We start from the raw sequence: 21,156 nt of genomic DNA, 5'->3' as shown, positions 1-21,156 counted from the left end.
ATGATTTTCTGGGCTCCTCCCAATGGCTGGGGTCACTTCTCTAGCTCTGCCCTCTGGAGCACTCTACGCTCAAGGTGATCCACTCCATTACCACTGCTGTTCTTGGGGATCATCTCATGCTTCTGGGATCTCCAATATGCTGGGGTCTTCTGCCAAGCATATACAAACCATCACAGATCCCTCACTGGGAATCTTCACATAATCTTGATGTTACCCTGTGTTATGGAGATCCTGAGGCTTTGGAACAGCAGGACTGGCCCTTCCACAAGTCCCAACCATTCGGAGATGATGCAGATTTGGGGGTGGGCCAACTCAGAGCCCTGGATCTGGGCCTGGGTGGCAGCTGAGCTGATCAGCACTCAGACTTTCCCTTACCTGCATCACCAGGGCAAGCTCTCCAGCACTGCTCCAGCTAGGCCACCCACTGCCACCATCTGCAGTAGGCAGGGTCAGCCCTCCAGCTCTCATGCCCTCGGAGCCAGCTCACCTGCGCCCATACCTCCAGAGCCAGCTCTACTGGGCTGCCCAGTCAAGACTCGGGAACCCACTCTCCCAAGTGCTATAGTCTGAAAGGACCTGGGACAGCTCTTCCATTCTCACACCCTTGTGGCTGGCTGACCGGATTGCCCAGGCCTGCTCTACAGAGTGTTGTAGTGGGTGAGGGACAGGGCCATCTCATTTGCTCTCATGACCTCCGAGCCAGCTCTCACAAGTGCCACAGGTGGTGAGGGGCGAGAGGGCATCACCTCTAACATCCAGGCCACCTCACAGCAGATGGGTGGCAGGGTCAGCTTTCCCATGCTTTCCCCATTGGAGCTGGCTCACACATGCCCTCATGACCATGGCCAGTCCTTTTGTGCTACCTAGGTGAGGTACAGAGCCTGCTATCCCAATTCCTGTAGCTGATGAAGAGCAGGGATAGCTCTTCAGAGCACATGACCTTGTTAGCAGCTTTCCAGACTGCCTAAGGTGGCAGGAGGTGGGGTATCACCTCTCGACCTTTGCTACCCCATAGTGGACGAGTGGTAGACTCAGCTCTTCCACACTCATGTCCTTGGGGCTAATGGTAGACTCACCTCTACCTTCACAACCCTATCCCCTTCACCCCAGACACGGCCACCAGGACCAATACCACTGGGTCAAGCTCAAGACTTGCTTTCCTGAGTGTTGCCACTGGTGAGAGATGGGGCCAGCTTTCCAGAATGCCACACACAGCGAGGGGTGAGGCCAGTTTTGCACCGCCCCAGGACATCCACATGGTCCCCCATGGCTGCTCCAACCAGGGACATCTCCATGTTATTTGGTTATGGTAATGTGAACCACAGATATCAACTTCATTCCTTCCTCCTCGAGTCTCCAGTTCCATCTCTCTTCATAATGCTCACGCTGCTTCACTTCCCTTTCTCTCCCATCTGACCACCACATACTAGTACAGTGTGGTGGCTCCTGTTCCAGGTGGGCCACCCCTGGATAACATCCCCCCCCCATCCATGCTGTGTGGGTGGTGGTGATAAGTGGTGTCTGTGGCCTGCCTGTGCCAGACGCAGGACGGGTAGGTCTGTGGGTGCCATGGCAGTCCACAGGTCTCTTCCTCCTCCCTCACTGAGCTACCTGTATATGATTAGATTTTATTTTATTCGATTTGATATTTATGCGTCTCAGGCATAAAACAGCTTTGGTCACCAAAGTAGGCATCAGGCTAGGATGAACAAAGGATTAGCATTTGCTCTGCCCTTGACTGATATAAGAACACTACCAGCAACAGGTGTTTCTTTGCCAGGGGTAGTGGGGTCCCCTTTATGTGTTTAAATTTCTTCATTGCCATTTAAATTAGAATAAGGTCAATCTACCATGTAGACCACAGAACACCACATGTGTGTGTTTAATGTTGGTCAGCTATGTTAATTATTAATACATTTGTTTTTAGACATATTATTTTGGGGCTGATCCCTTGGTGTTGGTTAGCCAATTCAGAGGGCTCGTCCCTAAAGAAGACTTAATTCTTCCTCTTTCCACAGTCCTTAGTTTGCCATAGTTCTCTGTGAAGGGGTGAGGTCACTTGACATTTCCCTCTTCCATGTTAGCATGTCTATTGGTGTTGATATTGTTTGGGTCTTATTTAGATAGCCATATTGTGGTAGGATTACGTGTGTAACTTCCATGCCATTCCTAGGAGATACAATTTTACAGCAGACTTCCTGGTTCTCTGGCTCTCACCACCCTCCTGCCCCTTCTTCAGGGTTGTTTCTTTAGCTTTAGGTATAGGAGTGATGTAATAGGTGCATCTGTTGGGGCACCCGCAATCAATCGTTCCTGTATTTTGACAAGCTGTTATTTTCTGTGATGCTCCTCTCTGAGTGTTTCAATACTACATGGACTCAGCAGGTTGTATTTTCATATTTATATGTGTTTAAATGTAACAGTAATAACCAAAGGGGAAAAAAGGCAATAAATCTGAAAGGAAGTCTGGGACCAGTGGGGGGAATCTGAGGGAGAAAAGAGGGGGGTCAAATGATATAATTATCTTTTGATTAAAAATGCAAAACTATTAAAACAAACATTGGATGGAGCTTGGGCACTCTTATGAAGGAACAGGAAGAAGGATTGTGGCCACCAAGGGGATAGGAACTCCACAGGAAGACCAACAGAGTCAACTAACCTGGATCCTCAGGGCTCTCAGAGCCTAGGCCACCAACCAAAGAACTTACACAGGCTGGACCTAGGCCTCTCTGCTCATATGTAGCAGATGTATAGAATGGTCTTCCTGTGGGTCCTGAACAATTGGAGTGGGGGCTATCCCAAAGGCTGTTGCCTGTACATGAGATATGTTCTTCTAGCTGGGATGTCTTGTGTAACCTCAGGTGCCAAGGTGGGGGTCCCCCACCCACTCAGAGGAGAAGAGGAGGGGAGGAAGGATTGTGGGAGGGACTGACTGGGAAGAGGGGCAGTGAGCAGGATCTAAAGTGGTTAAGTAAAGATAAATAAATAAATGAAACACTCAATAAAATATAAAAAGAAAAAGGGAAAAATCAAATTACTAAACAGTTCAAAGCAACACAGTGCTTTGTAAACATCGTCCAGGATTCATCACAGTTAGTCACTTGGTTCAGGGCTTCATTTCGTCATTCGTTGTCCACATGAAACTAAATATATTTTAAAAAACTAAGAGGAACTTGCTATCAGTACTGGCTCGCTAAATGTATGTTTTTTCTGCTCACACCACACGATGGCACCACTTCAATGAACAATTACAAATACTAGCCTCCAAAATTTGACTTTAATTACTCATCTTTTGAATACTGCTAGATCGTCATAGGGAAGTCACGAGTATGAACTGGAAGCTGAGGTTACCTGACAGATTTTGCCACTATCTTTCCACACTGTGCTCAGAGCAGAGGAAGGTAGGTACAAAGCACAGGGTTCTGTTCATACAGATGGAAATGTCAGGGCCGTTACGGATCTTCTACGGTGCCAAGTCAAATCTGATAGGTGAAAGAGTGTCCCAAACAGTAAACCCAGAGCAAGATATTGCAAAATAATGTGAAAGATTGAGAAATTCTCCTTTGATTCACAAGATAATACTATCAGGGAAAATGTGTGGACGAGAAATTTTTGTTTAGTGTGTCATCTGCCATCCTTGCTTACTGTTGTCTTAAACCGTGAGGACTTCTTGCCATGACCCCACTTTTTAAACTGTTCCTTCCTTTCTCTAAGAGAAGAAAGCGCATTAAATAGTCTTTTTTTTTTAAATGTCAGGCTCCATGCTCTGTGCAGCCAATTTTCAGTCATATTTAAATTTCACAAAAGCCTGGTGAGATAATCCTGTCTACATGTTATAAGCAAAATGAGAATACCAACACTCAAGGCCTCTCATCTAACAAGAAAGAGAGCACAGGTCTATTTGTGCATCAAGTACAGCACTTACCCTTAATCCCAGGATGCTCCCATGTGGCCCTAGAATGAGGGTGCTTCTGCCTTTCATACTGCCCATGTGCCAATCTGCACTAGAATGCCACCCTTATCTGTACCTGGAAACCTGCTGTAAGGACTAGCCAGTATACACCTCCATTTAAGTATAACCACTTAAAAATTATAGCGAAAGAGTCTTCCATCACTACCGAGGTTCATTGGCCATCAGTGTACACTAGAAATGCCCTTTTCAAGATTCCAAGGGTTTTCTTAGAAGGATAATTTCAGAGAAAGGTACAGATTTGTGTTGTACGATTTGGAACATCTTAACCATATTAGGACTAAAATATGGCAGCAGAGGTAATTGCTTCACTCAAATGCTAGATGCTAGGTTAAATAGGTGAGCTTTGGGATCATCTGAAACAGGAAAGATTATCTAGTCCAAATAATGTGACTGAACTTGAATTTATTCTCCAAAGCACCTAGTGGGCATCTGACCCCCATCTCTTCAAGTGTCTTGAATGCCTGACAATTCTACAGCCAAAAAAAATTACTTTCAGTTTTGAGCAAGTAGGACTGTTCTTTATATACCGAGAAGCTGGGGTGGATGTGGCTGCTGACATTCCTGAAGGATTGCCCACTTGCGGAGAAGGCCTTCAGCCCTGGGTGAGAAACGTTCTCTGGTGGAAGGGGCATCAGGGGAATCTTTGATAGTTCAGACACTATAGGAGAGCAATATAGATGAAGACCCCATAGGATCCCTACCATAGGATTTATAAAGCATTCCGCTTGTATTGTAATGAACATGGTTGGGCTTTGAGATGAAATATAAATGTACTTAATTAAGCAAGATCTAATTTGAACTAGGACAGTCAAATAATGGCAGCTGAAAAGAAGAAAAAAGCCTTACAGTATAAATCTGTGCGGACATTCTTCCTCCTATGTTAACTCCTTTTCTAAACTTTGTGCATTAAAAAAAAACCTATAGAATTAATTCAAAGACATCAAAAGTGTTTGGAAAAAAATGACAGTCTCAATACTGTTTTATACATTTTTCTTCTCCAACAGCTTAAATAGTCAGTGCCACAAGAGGGAGCTAGTTGATATCTTATCCTCAGAATATTAATTTCAAAGAGTGAGTTGTTCAATGCACACACATAGTTACTTGGAAAGATTAACTTTGTTACTACTCTCTCCTCCAAAGTAATATTTCAGATTGCTTAAATTGAAATTTAAATATGGCATCATCTTATTTAAAAGGTAAATGTTAAGCAGACCACGATGGTCCACACCTGTAACATCAACATTTGAGCAGCTGAGGCAGGAAGATTAGAAACCAGTTTTGGCTGCATAGTGAGTTTCAGACCAGCTTGCTTCTTATGTGGGACATATAGGTTAAAAATATGAATTAACATTATTTCCAACATTATAATTTGCTTAAGTAAAAAAAAATGGACCAATGCATTTTATGTTTTTTAAACATAAAAACAAAACAAGCACCCTAAGTGCCTCCTTTTTGTGTCCAAATTCTGCTAAATGCATTGCTGTCTGTGTATGTGTCTAGATGAATATGTTTGGACATGATTAGATGTGGAAGATGCATGACCTTCTTTGGTGGGAAGGATGGAGGAAAGCTATTTCCAAACTTCAACCCACTCTTGGAGTAGAGTAATTTATCTTTGAGCACTGCAGTGTGGTCAGTGACATGTACAAAAGCCAGGTCACATTCTAGGGTATTTATATGAACAAAGGGATAGCTTGATGCTGTGAGTCTTGGGAGCCTCCACAAAAATCCTGTGATTCTTTGATCGACTATTTCTTCATCTACAGAAAGGTGGAAGGAGGGGTCTAGGGAGACAGGAATCATTGTGGCATGAAGTTCATCTTTCTGCTTAGACTTGTAAGATAGGTAAGGCAATACATTTCCTCACTATCAGAGCCATGTCTGATCAGTTTCTCTGTTCCTCCTAATGAAAAGTCCCCTAGCTCATTTACCACGCTCAAGTGGAACATCTATGAGGTTATCAAGCAGTGCTTTCTCAGACATGGCACTTGGAAAAGGGGCCAACAATCAATTGGATCACTCAATCGATCAGGATATAAATAAGGGCTGAAGAACTGAAGCAACCACACGTCTAATCTTTATGAACTAAGAGTACTGAAAGGAAAGGGTGGGGATCCATGGATTCCTTATCTTTGAGGAAAGTTTAGGGTTTGGACTCAGAAATGACTTATCCCTTCTATCTGGGGAGAACAAAAAGGTACTCCTCCACCAAGACAAATATCAGGAAGGTTCAAAAGAAGGGCTCAGAGCCTGGAGTCTGCAGATTCTTACTTTTGAAGAAGATAAGAAGAAGCTAGATTGCCTGAGTAAGCCCTACTATTTGATTTGCACATGTTTCTGTCTGGGTTGGGAAATAAACAGCCAAAGAGAGTCAACAGGGCTACATCTGAGATATGAGCCTGTAATCCAAGCTTCTCAAGAGGCTGAGGCAGGAAGGTCACAAGTTCAAGGTCTGCCCTGGGATACAGAGTGAGTTTAAAACTAATCTAGGTAGCTTAGAGAGACCCATCTCAAAATAAAAAAAAAAATGTAAAAAAAAAGGCTGAGAATATATTTCAGTGGAAGAGCACCTAACTATAGCTAAGTGACATGTATTGTGTTCAATTCCCAGTACCCCAAAAGAGAGATGGGGTGGGAGAGGAGAGGAAAAGGAACAGGGGAGAGAGGTCGTCTCTACTATCTCTCATGGCAAAGAGAACTGAGCTGACTGTAATCCAAGTAGGGATTACAAAAAGTAGCCAGCTTTCAAACCTCTTGCCCTGCTCATGGTGGTAACTGTTCCAAACAAAATTCTGGGTAATAAGAAGCTGTAGGTTTGTGACACCAGGCAATGATGGGTGAAAGTAGAAGACATATAGTTAAGGGCTGGATCTCCTGGACAGACAACCACAGAGTAGAAGGGTCCTCCAGAACCCACTGAGAGACTTGACTTGTGTGAAGACCACACAAGAACTATCCCAAGGGAGGGGAGGATTAAAATAAAAATTGAGATTGATGCTTTAAAGTAAGTGTAATGAGTTTTAGTGGCTCAAAGTGACTGGAAATTTATGGGATCTAACCCAGATGGTATTAAGTGACAAGAAATGAAGAATGGATTAGGCATGGTTGAAGGCAGCGACTGGAAAAAATAAATCCTTTATGTACTTATACCACACTGAGCGAACTGTTCATCAGCTCTATGGGGATACCCAAGAATGTCTCCTTCTTCATTCAGGTAGCAGAAAATGGTCCAACAATCAAAAATCTTAGCATCAGATTAGAAGCAGCCATAGTGAGTGTGGCACCAATACCTTCCCATTCACAGCCACATTGCCTTGTCTGTCTTCTGAGACATCTGGTTAAGAGTGAACCACAGAGAGATTTGTGTACGTCTAATGCTTACTCAAGATGCATTAACCCGGACAGCTCAAGAATCAATACCGACCTTCATTTTGAGAAGACATGAGAAAATAATCCAATTTTCCTGCATGTAATTTATGTCTCTTGCTCTTTTCCATATCTTAGGAGATCTTTTTATTTTAAAAATATGTTATGCTCATTATCCCCGGTGATTTTTTTTTTTAGGAACACTGAACCACGGAATAGTTCTGGAAAGGGAGCTGTGATAAGGCCCAGTAAGAGAAGAAGCCATAGGTGTTTCATTGAAATATGTAGGGAGTTTTTGGCTTGTTGGGATCTTGACAGCATGTAGAAGATGTGGGTGGGCTGTGGAGCTCTCCAGAGTGCCTGTCAAAGGATGCAGCTGCTACTCCATTCCTGCTGGCTGTTGCCATGTGAACATCACACCTGGTTTAGCCAAGTCTTCCAATTTCTCAAGATAAATGAAAATTTTACTTTTTCATATAAATTTTATTATTTTTAAGCATTGGCAACTACTCAAAACATTTTAAGTACTATCAGGGCCAAACAAAGCACATCTGTGGGCTGATATGGCTGGTGGGTTGCCAGCAACCTCTGGCATAGGTAATGGGAGAAGGTGGTCAGAACTGAAATATGGGATGAAGGCTCCAGGATTGTTGATCATTTCTGCTGCTAAATGGGCTCTGGATGACTCCCGGGCTGGAAATAAGAACATTGTAGGAGGTCTGAAAACTAGGAGAAGCCAGTCAAATTCTACTAATGCTGAAGAATGAGGTACTGGCACTCCCAGGATGATGTAACGCACCACATGTAAGCCACAGTCATGCTTCTTTCAGGCATCCCTAGGATGGGCAGGGAGACCAAGTGCCAGCTGAAGCAGCAATCTGCTTTGGTGACACGCGTGTTTCCAACTGGATATACCACAGTTAAGACCAAGAGGATGCAGAAGCAAAAAGATAAATCCAGGCACAAGACAGAGTTTCACGAAAGCCTGGAGTATACCTTGGAAGAGGAAAACATTACAAATGCAACTTTTCTAAAGCACAGAGAAAAATCGTTTAGAGTCAGAAGGCCAAATGTCTTCCTCTCCTTGGACAGCGTTTTGGGTGGAGGTGGACTGGACAAGTGCTGGCTCGCTGACAGAAATGAGGTCAGAGTCGACTACGTGTGGTTCTAAGAAAATGCTACACTCTCTGGCCATGAGGTGAGCATTGTGTTTCGACATCAAACCCAGACAGGGTTGGATATGTGTATTTCATTTAGTTTTCATATTTTTTGAGAATTTTTATATGAGTGCTGTATTTACAACTTTTCTCCTCCTCCTTCACCTCTTTCCAACTCCTTCCAAGTCCTCTTTGCTCTACTCCATGACTTCCTTATAGAACAATTTGGCCCTGTATATGCATATTAATATACAAGTATAACCTGATGAGTCTGTATAGTGTTGCTTATTTTATTTTATTTTATTTTATTTTATTTTATTTTATTTTATTTTATTTTATTTTAGAGCTGTCTGCTGGGTATTGAATAACTAACTAGGGGGCCGGTCCCTGAGGAAGACTGAGTTTCCCTCTCTCAGCAGCCATTAAGTTCCCTAGAGCTTTTCATGTGGTATCGGCATCGCTCAGCTGCCTCCTAATTATTCTCCCTGACTTTGAACTTGACCTCTACAGTTAGTTCTGAACACAAGACCAAAGCCATACTTTAGATACTTAAATCTGATTATATCACTGTCTCTGCTAAACTTCCAGGCATAGCTTTTCATCTAAAACCAATCCCGGAGCCTTTAAAAGGTCAAGGTCCGCTCTCTGTACTCGACTTCCTTATTTGGTGTCATCTGCTCCATCTCTGACCATCTTATCCATCTGCTAGAGCCAGACATGCTGCCCCCCACCCCAGCCGTGTCCTGAACATGTCCAACATCCCCTCTCTATTCTGTCCTTTCTACCTCTCCAACATCCACCCACTGAATTTCCTCAGGTTTTTTTCGATCTTGCTCAGCTCAGCCTCCGCTGAACCTCTCAGTGCCCATCAGCAGCTCTGTACCCTGCCTCTCTCCATATTACTGTGGTTGTGGCTCCCACACCATTTACCACTACCTGGCAGACTTTCTTCGCATTAATCTATTCATATAACCATTTATCCACCCCCCATAAGACCGCATACTTCATTTAGGCTTTTTATCTACTGCTCTATCCCCTAATCCTACAGCAGCACTTGGCCCATAGTAGGTGCTTGATAAATATGTGTTGAGTGAAGAAGTGAATGGAAGAACAAATTAAGGAAACATTGAATGACATCTGAGTAAATTAACGAAGACCAGGAAAGTACTTAGACAAATATTCAGAGAGATTTAAAACATTGGTGTGTTTCCAATGCTTAAAAACATAATTGTCATAGTCTATTCCCCTCTGGTGATGAGTAATGTTAGTGACACAAGGTTGAAAGGGTGGGTGGCTGCTTTCTGGAAAGGAGGAAGGCTGACTCCTTGAAACTGTTGAAAGATCAGAAAGGAGTAGGTAGGATTCCAGGCTTGCATGAAAACTTGGCTAGAGAAGGGCCCATATGTGGGTTTACAACAGAGAGGACATGATGTCTACAAGCTTGCTGAGGCTGTGCCAGGAGCTGCAATCAGGACCTATGACTTTTCTGTATTTCTTAACCTTCAAAAAAAATCTCATGATTTAGATATATTTCTTCAGAATCCTGGCTGTCATTGGAATCTAGTAGTGACAACAGTCTTTGGGGATTCCTAGTGGGCTTGCCTAATTTGCTGAGAATTCTTTTCTTCTGTAATACATATTTATAAAACATAATAGAGAGAGAAAGAATATTTGAGGTATTTTCCCCCAAAGCTATTTTTTCCCCTCTCTTTTTCTTTAAGACAAACAACATGTTGAATCACACATCTATAGTATATATATTTATATTTCCTCTTGGAATTATTTATCGTCATCTACCCTATGAGGCTAGGAGTGGGTGGAAGAGGCTAGGCATAGGATGAAGTAACTTATCATCTAATATTAGCCATTTAACATCATGTTAATCCAACAGCCTTAACTAGAAAAGACTAGGAGACAAAGGTGACTCTCGTGTGACCACAATGAATGTCTATATTTATGATGGGCAAGAACTCACCATTTTTAAAACTTAAAAATTATGTTTTGAAATTTAACTTTATTTAGTTTCAAAGGTTTTTCAAGTGCCAGTGCAAAAAAAAAATCAGCTTTGTTTTTTAGGATAATTTATTTTAATTCAAGTTTAATAAACTCAAGATGGGAAAATGACTCAAAAACAATGAAATGTGTTTTCCTAAGCAAGCGTATTAGGTTATAATACAAAGAAAACATGTGAATGAAACCACAAAGGATACAATTTTTAATTAGAATATTTTATGGTCTGGTTTTCCTTGTACAATATATAGAATTATGTACCCAATTCCCATTAATCATAATAGGAACAATGCACAAAAGCTCACCACACACAGCAGTTAAAATGTGACTTGAGACCAAAGAGCTATTTCACTCTATGCCATTGACCTTAATGTCAATTAGGCTGTCATGTACCTCCGTGGAACTTTCCCCGACCTCTTGATAGCGATTAAGTACTCTGTTCTTTGACCCTGTCTATAGAATCCTGTGGATTTTACCATTTCTCAATTCTGTTGCTTCTAATCTAATTTTATACTTTAGACACTTATTGTCTTTCTCTTTATTTATTCATTGACTCATTTAGGAGAAAAAAGGAGGTAGACATAGCATTGCAATCCCTCCCCAAGGGGAAACGCAGATATATCAAATTTCAGTCAAGGATTAAAATTTGTTAAAAGAAGTTGCATAGATATATAGGTTTTTAAATATTTATTTATTTATTTATTTAATGTATGTGAGTACACTGTTGCTGTCTTCAGACACACCAGAAGAGGGCACCCAATCCCATTACAGATGGTTGTGAGCCACCATGTCATTGCTGGGAATTGAACTCAGGACCTCTGAAAGGACAGTCAGTACTCTTATCCACTGAGCCTCCTTTCCAGCCTGATATATTGTTCTTTGTTTTGTTATTGTCTCTATGGCATAAGAGAAAATGTTTCTAAGAATTCTACCTTTGTCATTTTTTTAAAGGTATCACCTCTAGAAAGATCTGGAAAGTTTTCTGGAGGAGGTGAGGCTGATGTTCGTTGGACATGGAGGAGTTGACACCAAACTATAGACATAGAAGGGTGATATTGATGGGTGATATTGACGGAAGACAAAAGAATTCCTGGGGAGGCAGTAGCCTGCGCGCCAATGAGAGAGGGAGCAGGAAGTCCTACAGAAATGGAAACCGCAGAAGATTCTGAACTTGGATCGGGGTAAAGGTAGATGTGTGTGGAAAGGAAGCTTTGAAAAAAGTGGCATAGGCATTTAAATAGCAGGCTGAATTAATCAGGAGTAATGTCATCTTCAACAAGCAGAAACCTGATTAGAGCACAAAAATCATTTTATTTTTATTTTTTTTTAACTGTAAAAAAAAATAAAATCCAGAATGAGGCAATCTCAGAATTGTGTCAGCAAGTCAACAGAGTCCTCATGGACTGAAGTCTTCTACTTGTCCTTTGCCATTTTCAAGGACTTTCTGTTGTGTCGCCTTTTGGCTCTAGGATAGACGCTCCAGGCAGCATGCCTACATTTAGGACAGGAGAAAGAAAGGCAATGGTGTATATTCCTTGAAGAGAAGAACAAAGGCCTCCTTGCAGTACTCCAGTGGTTTCCTATCACCTTGTCCGAAGCTGATCAATGGACTGAAGTAGAGGTGAAGAGAGCTGTGCTCTTTGTCTTTGCAGTGAGGATGTCAAAGGGGAAAATTGGAAATGCTGTTTGTTGCCCATGCTAGCCAACCTGCCCACGTTGAGTGGGTATCAAACGGATGTTGCTGGAAAGCAGCATTTACTGAATATTCTCAGTGAAGAAACAGCACAAAAGCAAGGCCTTAATATGAATAATAAGTGTTTTACAGAATGTATCTGGAGAACTGAGAGAATTGGGGAAGGAAGGAAAGAAAGAAAAACAGACAGGAAGAAAAGGAAAAGAGAGAGACAGGGAGAGAGAGAAAAAGAGAAAGGAAGAAAAAGGAGAGAGATGGGGAGGGAGGGAGAGAGGAAGGGAGAAGTGAAAGAAAGAAAGAAAGTAAGAAAGAAAGAAAGAGAAGGAAAGAGAAAAGGAAGGAAAGAAAAAAGGAAGGAAAGAAGGAAAGAAAGAAAGGGAAAGAAAAGAAATAATGAAGAACAAACCAGGTTCTAGACATGTCAGGTTTGAGTTCCTGTTGAAACTATTCACTGTTCAGTGACCAGAAGAGCTGCCTGTTGGAATACAGACGAATTTTCCAGTCCATACAATTGTGAGCTAAATGGGGCTTCTTGCTTTCAGCAGCTAAAATTTGAGATGCTCTGTAACCCAGCAAAGCTAGTGGATACAACCTCCTGACACATCTCTCTGTATTACCTGGGAAGACTCGTCTATCTTCAGTCCAGAAGACAGAGGTCACTGTCTGAAAACACAGCGACAATCACATCATCAATCCCCCAACAGTGTAGACTCTCTGTGAGAGTGGTGACGTCACGTCACTGCTCTTCCCATAATCCCACCTTCTCAGTGTTTTGTGCTCCAGCTCGGTTGCTGTTTCTTGGACACATCCAGCGTAGTCTTGTCCCAGGACCTCTGCCTCCACTAGTGGCACTGCCTGAAATGCTCATTGTCGTTCCCCGTATCTTCTGATCATTCCTCAGATCTCACTGTCTCGCGAGACTTTTCCTTCTTAGGCAGAACCACCCGATTCCCATCAACAACCCCAGTCTCCCGTTTGCTTGCTCTGTTATGAGCGGTTTTCACACTTACTGTCTTCTCGCATATTCTAATTTGTATCTAGTTATTATGCTCACTATTTTTTAATTTAAATTCATTTTTTTACTTATTCCTTTTACATCCTGCTCACTGCCCCCTCCCAGTAACCCCCTCCTACAATCCTTCCCCCATTTCCCCATCTCCTTTTCCTCTGAGCGGGTGGTACACTCTCTGGGTACCCACTCCCAAACATTGGCACGTAAAGTTTCTGCAAGGCTAGGTGCTTCCTCTCCCACTGAGTCAAGACAAAGCAGCCCAGCTAAAAGAGCATATCCCATGTACAGGCAACAGCCTTTGGTATAGCCCCCACTCCAGTTGTTCAGGACCTACATCATGGGCATGCTGCGCATCCGCTACATATGAGCAGGGAGGCATAGGTCCAGCCCATGTATGTTCTTTGGTTGGTAGTTCAGACTCTGAGAGCCCCAAGGGTCCAGTTTAGTTGACTCTGTTGGTCTTCCTGTGGAGTTCCTATCCCCTTCAAGGTCCACAATCCTTCCTCCTATTCTTCCATAAGAGCCCATAAGTTTCATCTACTGTTTGGCAATGTCTCTATATCTGTATGAATTATTTGCTGGGTGGAACCTCTCAGAGGACAACTTGCTCTTGTCTGCAAGCATAACAGAGTATCATTAATAATGTCAGGGTCAGGTGCTTGCCCATAGGGTGGATCTCAAGTTGGCCCAGTTATTGGTTGGCCATTCCCTCAGTCAATGCTCCATCCCATGTGTCTGCTATTCTTGTAGACAGGATACATTTTGGGTATAAAGTTTTGTGGGTGGGTTGTTATCTCTATCGCTTCACAGGTGTTCTGCTTGGATACAGGAGGTGGTCTCTTCAGGTTCAGATCCCCAATATAGTGAGTCACAGCTAGTGCCACCCCCATTGATTCTTGGGTGCCTCCCTTATCTCAGGCCTCTATTTTGTCCTGGAGATGCTCCCCACAGCCTCACCCCATCACTATTACAAAGTATGGTTCTCTATACAGTCAGGATTCCTCAGAGAAACAAAACCAATTAACAATAGGATGTATGTCTGAGTTTCTTTGTGTTTAGATGCATCAAGGAATATGTCTGCCGATTATTTGTTTGCTTGCTTGTTTGTTTTGTAGCTTGCCTCACAATATTGTGGGGGCTACCATGTTCAAATTCTTCAGGGCTCACTAGAGACACGGGGAATCTGAGGATGCAGGGCAGGGCTATTACTGCTCATGTCTGAAAGCAATCAGAAGACAAAATCCCTACAACTCAAGGATCCCAGTCTTTAAAAATGACCTCATTTGTTATTGTGGCTGGCCTAGAACTCATTATAAAACCTAGGCTGGCCTTGAACTTATAGAGATCCACCTGCCTCTACTTCCCAGTTGCTAGGATTAAAGATATGCATTGCCTCCTGGCACAACCTCAGCCTTTTTCTGACGATTTTTAAATTAATTGGATTGATGCAGCTTCATAATGCTAAGTACTTTGGCCAACTCTAAAGCTACTGATTTAAATAATATTTGTTGTCCAAAACAACACATTCACAGCAACATTTAAACTGGCATTTGACCAATTGTTCTACATCATGGCCCTGCCAAGGTAACACTTAAAATCTATCACTGTATCTTTAGCAAAGTGTAAACCCTTTGGAGGAGAAAGCTTTTATTTTTTTCTGATTATATATATATATATATATATATATATATATATATATATATATATCACACCACACCTATTATTGACCCATATGTAAAATGAGTCAACAAATCTTACAAATAAAAGGAAAACCCATCAGGAATATTGTATGTAGAGGATGGTGGGGTCAGTCCAGAGAGCTCCTTGAAGCACATGGACTTCAAATATAGTTCTGCAAATATACTAGGATGAAATTTGGCAAAAGGAGGAGGAAGAAACTTCAGGAAATCAGAGTGATGTGTATATTGGCTCCAAGTAGGGAGAAAGCAAACACAATGTGCCCTTTACAATAACCACATCTTCTATAATTTAAAAAAGACACTTTTCAATTATCCCTGAAAAAACGCAACACTTCCTTATTATCTATCATAGACCCAAAGCATCATTTGTCTGACTATAACAGTTAAAAAAGAAAAAATGTCTCTTGAACATTTGAATGTTTTTCTAGTGAAATAAAAGTATTTATACAGAGCTGATGCATACAACATAACTTTCAACCATACTTTTACTCTACCTACAATAAGATCACTATGAACAGAAAGAGCCATTCTTTGGCTTGAACCAACAGTTACAAGCCAGATTCAATCTGATGGATGGAGATACCAACCAAGTCTGGACAGTTTTCCACAGAGACAAACAGTGTCTCTAGGGCAAGAGTTGCTGCCAACTTCACTGGACCATAAAATCCTTCCAGCATCTGACCCTGATGAGGCCCCGAGAGTGTCCCGAGTAGAGACACCACTTGTAGAGATAAAGTCGAGCTTTATCTTGTAGAGATAAAGTAAAGCTTAAGTGGGAAGAATGTTTATAAAAATAACTATTTCTCATTAGGGTTCATTTAATCGACATCATAAACAATTTCTGATAAGCACAATGCAGCCTCTTTCTCCACATGCTTGTTTGCTCTACCATGTTTTCATCCACGTTCTGATATATGTATATGCTGCCCTCCTGCTCCTAGGCCCAAGATCAGACTTCTTGCTGGATTTTAATACCAATAACTCATCAGTCCTAACTGCACTTCAGCCCCAGGAGATTGCAAGTCTCTTGGTGACCAAATTTTTGATAGTGCTCTTTGGTTTGTTTGTCTTTGAGCAATGCAGAAGTCTTCCCCTTCTCATGAGGTAGACTGCCAGAATTGTATATAACCTTTGAAAACAAAATCCTGCAAAATCAGGCTTCCAGTATAGAAAATCCCATCTGTAGATATGCTTAGTCCTCTTTCTGTAACACCAAGAAGTGCTGGAACAGGTTATTAGAAAGACTACAACAGAACTATATTTACATGATAGAACCAACCACATATTCAGTTGTCCAGGAGACATTTATCAAAACTATCTGTATTTTCCTCTTAAATACTTACATTTAATTCCAAATTTTAGTTCTCACACTGTGAATGGAAGAGAGAACAAACTTAAAACACACTGACTCTCTTTGCAATATTGGTCTATAAAAGATATATTTGGAATATATTTTCTAGAGTTGGTTAGCATCAGGGACCACACTAAACAAACATTTTACTGTCAACTGACAGATGAAACAGAAAACATTTCTGTGTAATTGGCTAGCTCAGTGGCTACCTGGAAACTTTTCTATAGGTCAGTAAAGGGATCTGTGTATCTTAGTGTGGTGTTTAAAAAACGCTGACTAGCTGCTATCAAAAGGACAACCATAGTGTGCTCTAGAATCGCAGAAAAGCAGAAATATATTTTCTGGTATCCTGGGTAGTGTGAACTGTTAAGTCTTCCCCAGCTTTTATAATACACTTTTATTTCTTGAACAAATGCATCACTGACCAAATATCATTATATTGTAAGGAGAACGAAGACTTAGAAGAAAGAAGAAGAAATCTTCCATTGTTCATCTGAAGAGGAAGGGCATGTGTGATGAGTAATGTATTGTATTGAATGCTTACAAGGTAATTTTTCTATGCATCCCATCTACCCCACACACAGGCATGCAGAATCATGATGCTAGATATCCATTGCAATCATTGTCTCACTATAAGCCTGCTCTTTATAATGGCAGGTTGTTATCAACAGTCTCTTAGAAATTATTTTCAGACCCATAAGCTCCTATATAACAATTTGCAGTCATATAACCTACTATCTTGTACCATTCCAAAAAACAACAGCTATATTTTGTTGAAGAATTTGCCTAGAAGGTCACTTGGAAGGGAACCCAACAAAGGTTCAAGTTTCTCCAAAGTTTGCTTGTATATGGACTAGCATATGCATTCATATGAACTTTACTTGATGTTGGAAATTTCCATCCCTTGTTGATAGCTTTATGGAGCTTTTAAAGAATTATTTTAGTACTACAGATGAGCAGTTATTTTTCTGTAATTCTTCCTCTCTTTAATGAAATGATACACGAAAAAGAACTCATTCTCTAACCCCTCCCAATTTGCCCTAGACTGTTGTAGGATGAAGAATATTTATAATAGTGCATACAAATTCTGAATCTAATTTACCCTGTGTTTAGTCTCTGGTTAAGGAAAGCAGGAGAGAAAGCTTTATTCCAAGTTCATCTACCTTATACAAATGCAGGTAACTTATTACTCTGACAGATAAACAGAAGGAATGAATTAACTCATAACCACACAGTTTCATGAAATCACCTCACTTTTCAGATGCTAATACTGATGCATAGAAAAGCAGTACAATTTATCTCTAGGTCAATATAAATTCAAAAATTTAACTATGTAAATAGTTAATAAATAAAAAACCTAACTGTTGTTCAAACCACATCCTTGACTTGCAATCCTTTCTAGAATTAAATAGGTTCTAAATTATGTTTTAAGTCCACAAAGCAGTACAACTGCACATGAGGTTAAGCATATGAGGTTAATATAGAGTAAAATGAACAGCTAGCAAGTGACTTACAGAACTGAGACTTCAAGAGATATTTATAAAGATTATCCCTTAAGCCATCATTGTTAATCTTCAATCTACCTTGTACTAACACAGCTAATGTAGCTGATATTGAGTTTTAATTGTCCATTTAATATTAGTGCTCATACCATATGATCTACAATAAGGATAAAGCCAACCTGTGACTTAATTTTATGTTCTCAAAGATTTAATAAGAGCTTTCATCAAACAACTGGCCAAAACACATAGAGATCAAGGGCTACACCCACATGATTTCTGATGGATCAAAGAATAGCACAACACACCTTACAAATAGGCCTCTGTTTTCTCTCAATGCACCTTTCAAAAACGCAGAATGATAACAGTAAAACAATAACTGTTGCTGATCCAGGAAAAGAAGATAAAAGTCATTTAAAATGTATCAGTGTTTTTCCTCCGAGGTGACTTATTAATATGTGAAGATACAACAGGGCTGTCTTCTAATTCATTAAAAGAATTACACCTGAATCACTGCATTTAAAACAACACTAAACCATTCTATTTCTGTTGTGAGATCTTCCATCAGGTTCTTCCTGGTAGAAGTTTTTCTTATTTATATATTCCACCAAGAAATGTCAGCAGGAATGAATTCAGTGAATCTTGGCTGCCTACCATACCAAGCACCACTGGGTAATGATGGGGAACAGCTTTTGGTCCAAAGAATTGGGAGAGTCTGGTAAAGAGAGAGATTAATGAGCATGGAAACACTTAGCTTACTATGATTCTTGATGTCCTTTCTAGAATGCTTTACAAATTGATTATAATTCAGTAAGTCAATATAAACTCACATTTTTTTAGTGATATAAGCTTAATAGAAAAGCAAAGAAATTAAAATGAAAATAGATTCATGCAATTATCCAAATGATTCCACACTATTGTATTAGTTTTCTGCTCTGTCTATTCTCTACACCACTGGGTTGTCCTCAGTGAATCTAGACAATGAAATTCTATGGGTCAGACTTGTTTTGATCCTCATGAATATGGCAAAGAGGATGTCATTTGCATATAATTAAATACCATATATTCTCAAAAATGCTAATTACTTTGAGCAATGAAACACATTTGCTTCATGTCTGGGGATGATTTTTGTGACTGGAGGAAGAGGCACAATACGCTAATCAAGATTTTTGAGCCAAACTCAAGACCAAATGTGGGTCTTTTCTTTTCTTATCAGACTTAAGGGAATTTCTTGACATATTCACTTATTGAATATTTAGTTTCTTATCTATAAAATCCAGATCTTAAGAAACCTTTGTTTGTTTTAAGTACAAGTATATCACAGGTATTCAGGCTTGAATGCTGTCCTATTTATTTTATTCTTCCCAAACTCTAAAGACAGTACCAAAGAGTATGAAATGATTCTTGTGCAGAAACAGAAAAAACTCCTTTAAAATAGCCTTCCATCTTTGAATGTCCATTCCAGACAGAATACGAAAATGAATGCTAGTACTTGGCCATGACAATCTCTTTTTCAGTCTGTGGTTCCTGGGCTTCTAGGGCTGCCAGTCTTTGTTCCCTTTGCCGATAACAATTCTCAAGATAGGATAGCTTCCTCCCTTCCATTCTTCTACCATTTAGATGTACGTTCTTCCTTTCCCTTCTTTCCCCTACTTCCTAAAATCCTTATAGTAACCATAAATGAGAACCATAAACATTTTCCCCATAGTCACTTGGGATTAAAATTTTGCTGACTTGTTTACTTATTTTTCTACTTCTCTGAAAAAGCCATGCGTGCGGAAAGACTTTATTGGGGACTTACAGTTTCAGAGCATGAGTCCGTGACTACCAGGTGGGAAGCATGGCAGCATGCAGGCAGGATTGGTGCCAGGTCAGTAGCTCAGAGCTTCTGTCTTCATCCACAAGCAGGAGGCAGTGAGACAGCTAAGTGTTTGTTTTTTTTCTTTGAAGCCCACTCTCAGTGACACACCTCTTTTAACAAGGCCACAGTTCCTAATCTTTCTCAAACACCAAATAGGGACCAAACATTCAAGTATATAAGCCTGTGGGGACCATGTTCATTAAAAACAACAACAACAACAACAACAAAAAAAAATTTTCTTGAGAGAAGTCTCAGTCTTTCTGAGTCCATAATAATACCCCTAAACATTAGGCTGGGTAGTTATAAGATTAGGAATGTGACTCATCATTTCTTTTAGATTCCCTTTGGCTTTCGTTTTTTCTTTGTGGACCTACAGAAGTTGGTACTCCTGCATCAGTCAGCTCTGCAGCTTTCCTGAGTCTCAAAAAGACAAAGGGTGGGGACAGACTGTCTCACATTTCTCCTGTCATGGCTTCACTCTTTAAAATTTAAAAGATTAAGGAAATATGGAATGAATCCATGTTGAATTTAACTGCATAGGCTCATAAGCTGCAAGGGATGAGATGCCACCAGTTTCCGTAGTCCAGAGGTCAAACACCTGTCTCCCAGCTTGTGGATCTGACTCCTGGCTTGTGCTGTCATTGTTGGCATAGACAAGAAAGATCCACTTCAGGAGGAAAACACTAGTTTTAAATTCCTCTCTATAATGCACTTGTATGTTTTTGTTTTTTTGTTTTGTTTTGGTTTGGTTTTTTTGTCATCTTGTTTTTATCTGTCCTTAAATGCAAACATCCATTATAAGGTCTTTTGTTTTCCTATCAGCTGGAAGACACAATGTGAGTAATGTAGGAAGGCGGGTTTGTTTAGCTGAAAAATAAGAGAAATGGTCAAAGATGAGATTGTTCAATTCTTTCTCCTAGAGTAACTGCGGAATTACAGATGTCTCTTGAATGCAATCAATTAATCTCAGCCATGTCTGTTTATTTGTACACATGTTGCCAAAGTAAAGGCCTAATCGAAAGATTAATGGTTTGGGAATCTGCTGGGTATTCTTCTGGACCCTATCCAGTTACTTTTCACGAGAACACCCAGATGAGTTCTCCTACAGTACAATATGCAGCCAGTGAAGTGACTGCGTAGCTAATGAATCTCAAGGCACAGTTACATTCAGTCTCAAGCAAAGGCAGAGCTCAGCCACTTAACTCCAGTCTTCTTTAAATGTAATTAAGGATATTGGGCCCCAGTTAGGTGGAGCCAGAAACTGGGAAAGTTGGGTTATTCAGTGGAAATAACAAACTGGTTATAATCCACAGACAAAAAAATAATGAAAGTATTCAAAGGAAGAAACTTTTTGTTAAGAAGAATCAGATGTTGTATTATTAGCTTTTTGAAAAGTATAACAAACTGTTTCATAATTTGCCAAAATAGTATTCATCTACGTAAACTAATAAAGGCACTACTGATTAGTTTAGGAGGAATCTGATTATTGGGGCAGAAGTTGAAAGTAATGTGCACTTGCTTAATAGATAGATTT

At 40.6% G+C, this 21,156-nt stretch overlaps 1 pseudogene; it reads right to left on the bottom strand.

The window, feature by feature from the left end:
* Positions 1 to 1,649: 1,649 nt before the first annotated feature.
* LOC116083997 lies at positions 1,650 to 1,785 on the bottom strand (annotated as a pseudogene).
* Positions 1,786 to 21,156: the final 19,371 nt, after the last annotated feature.

This window comes from Mastomys coucha, unplaced genomic scaffold (assembly GCF_008632895.1).
Source record: "Mastomys coucha isolate ucsf_1 unplaced genomic scaffold, UCSF_Mcou_1 pScaffold8, whole genome shotgun sequence".
In the NCBI taxonomy this organism is placed as follows: domain Eukaryota; kingdom Metazoa; phylum Chordata; class Mammalia; order Rodentia; family Muridae; genus Mastomys; species Mastomys coucha.
Note: the sequence above shows the minus strand (reverse complement) of the source record. Positions and strands in the feature narration are given on the sequence as shown.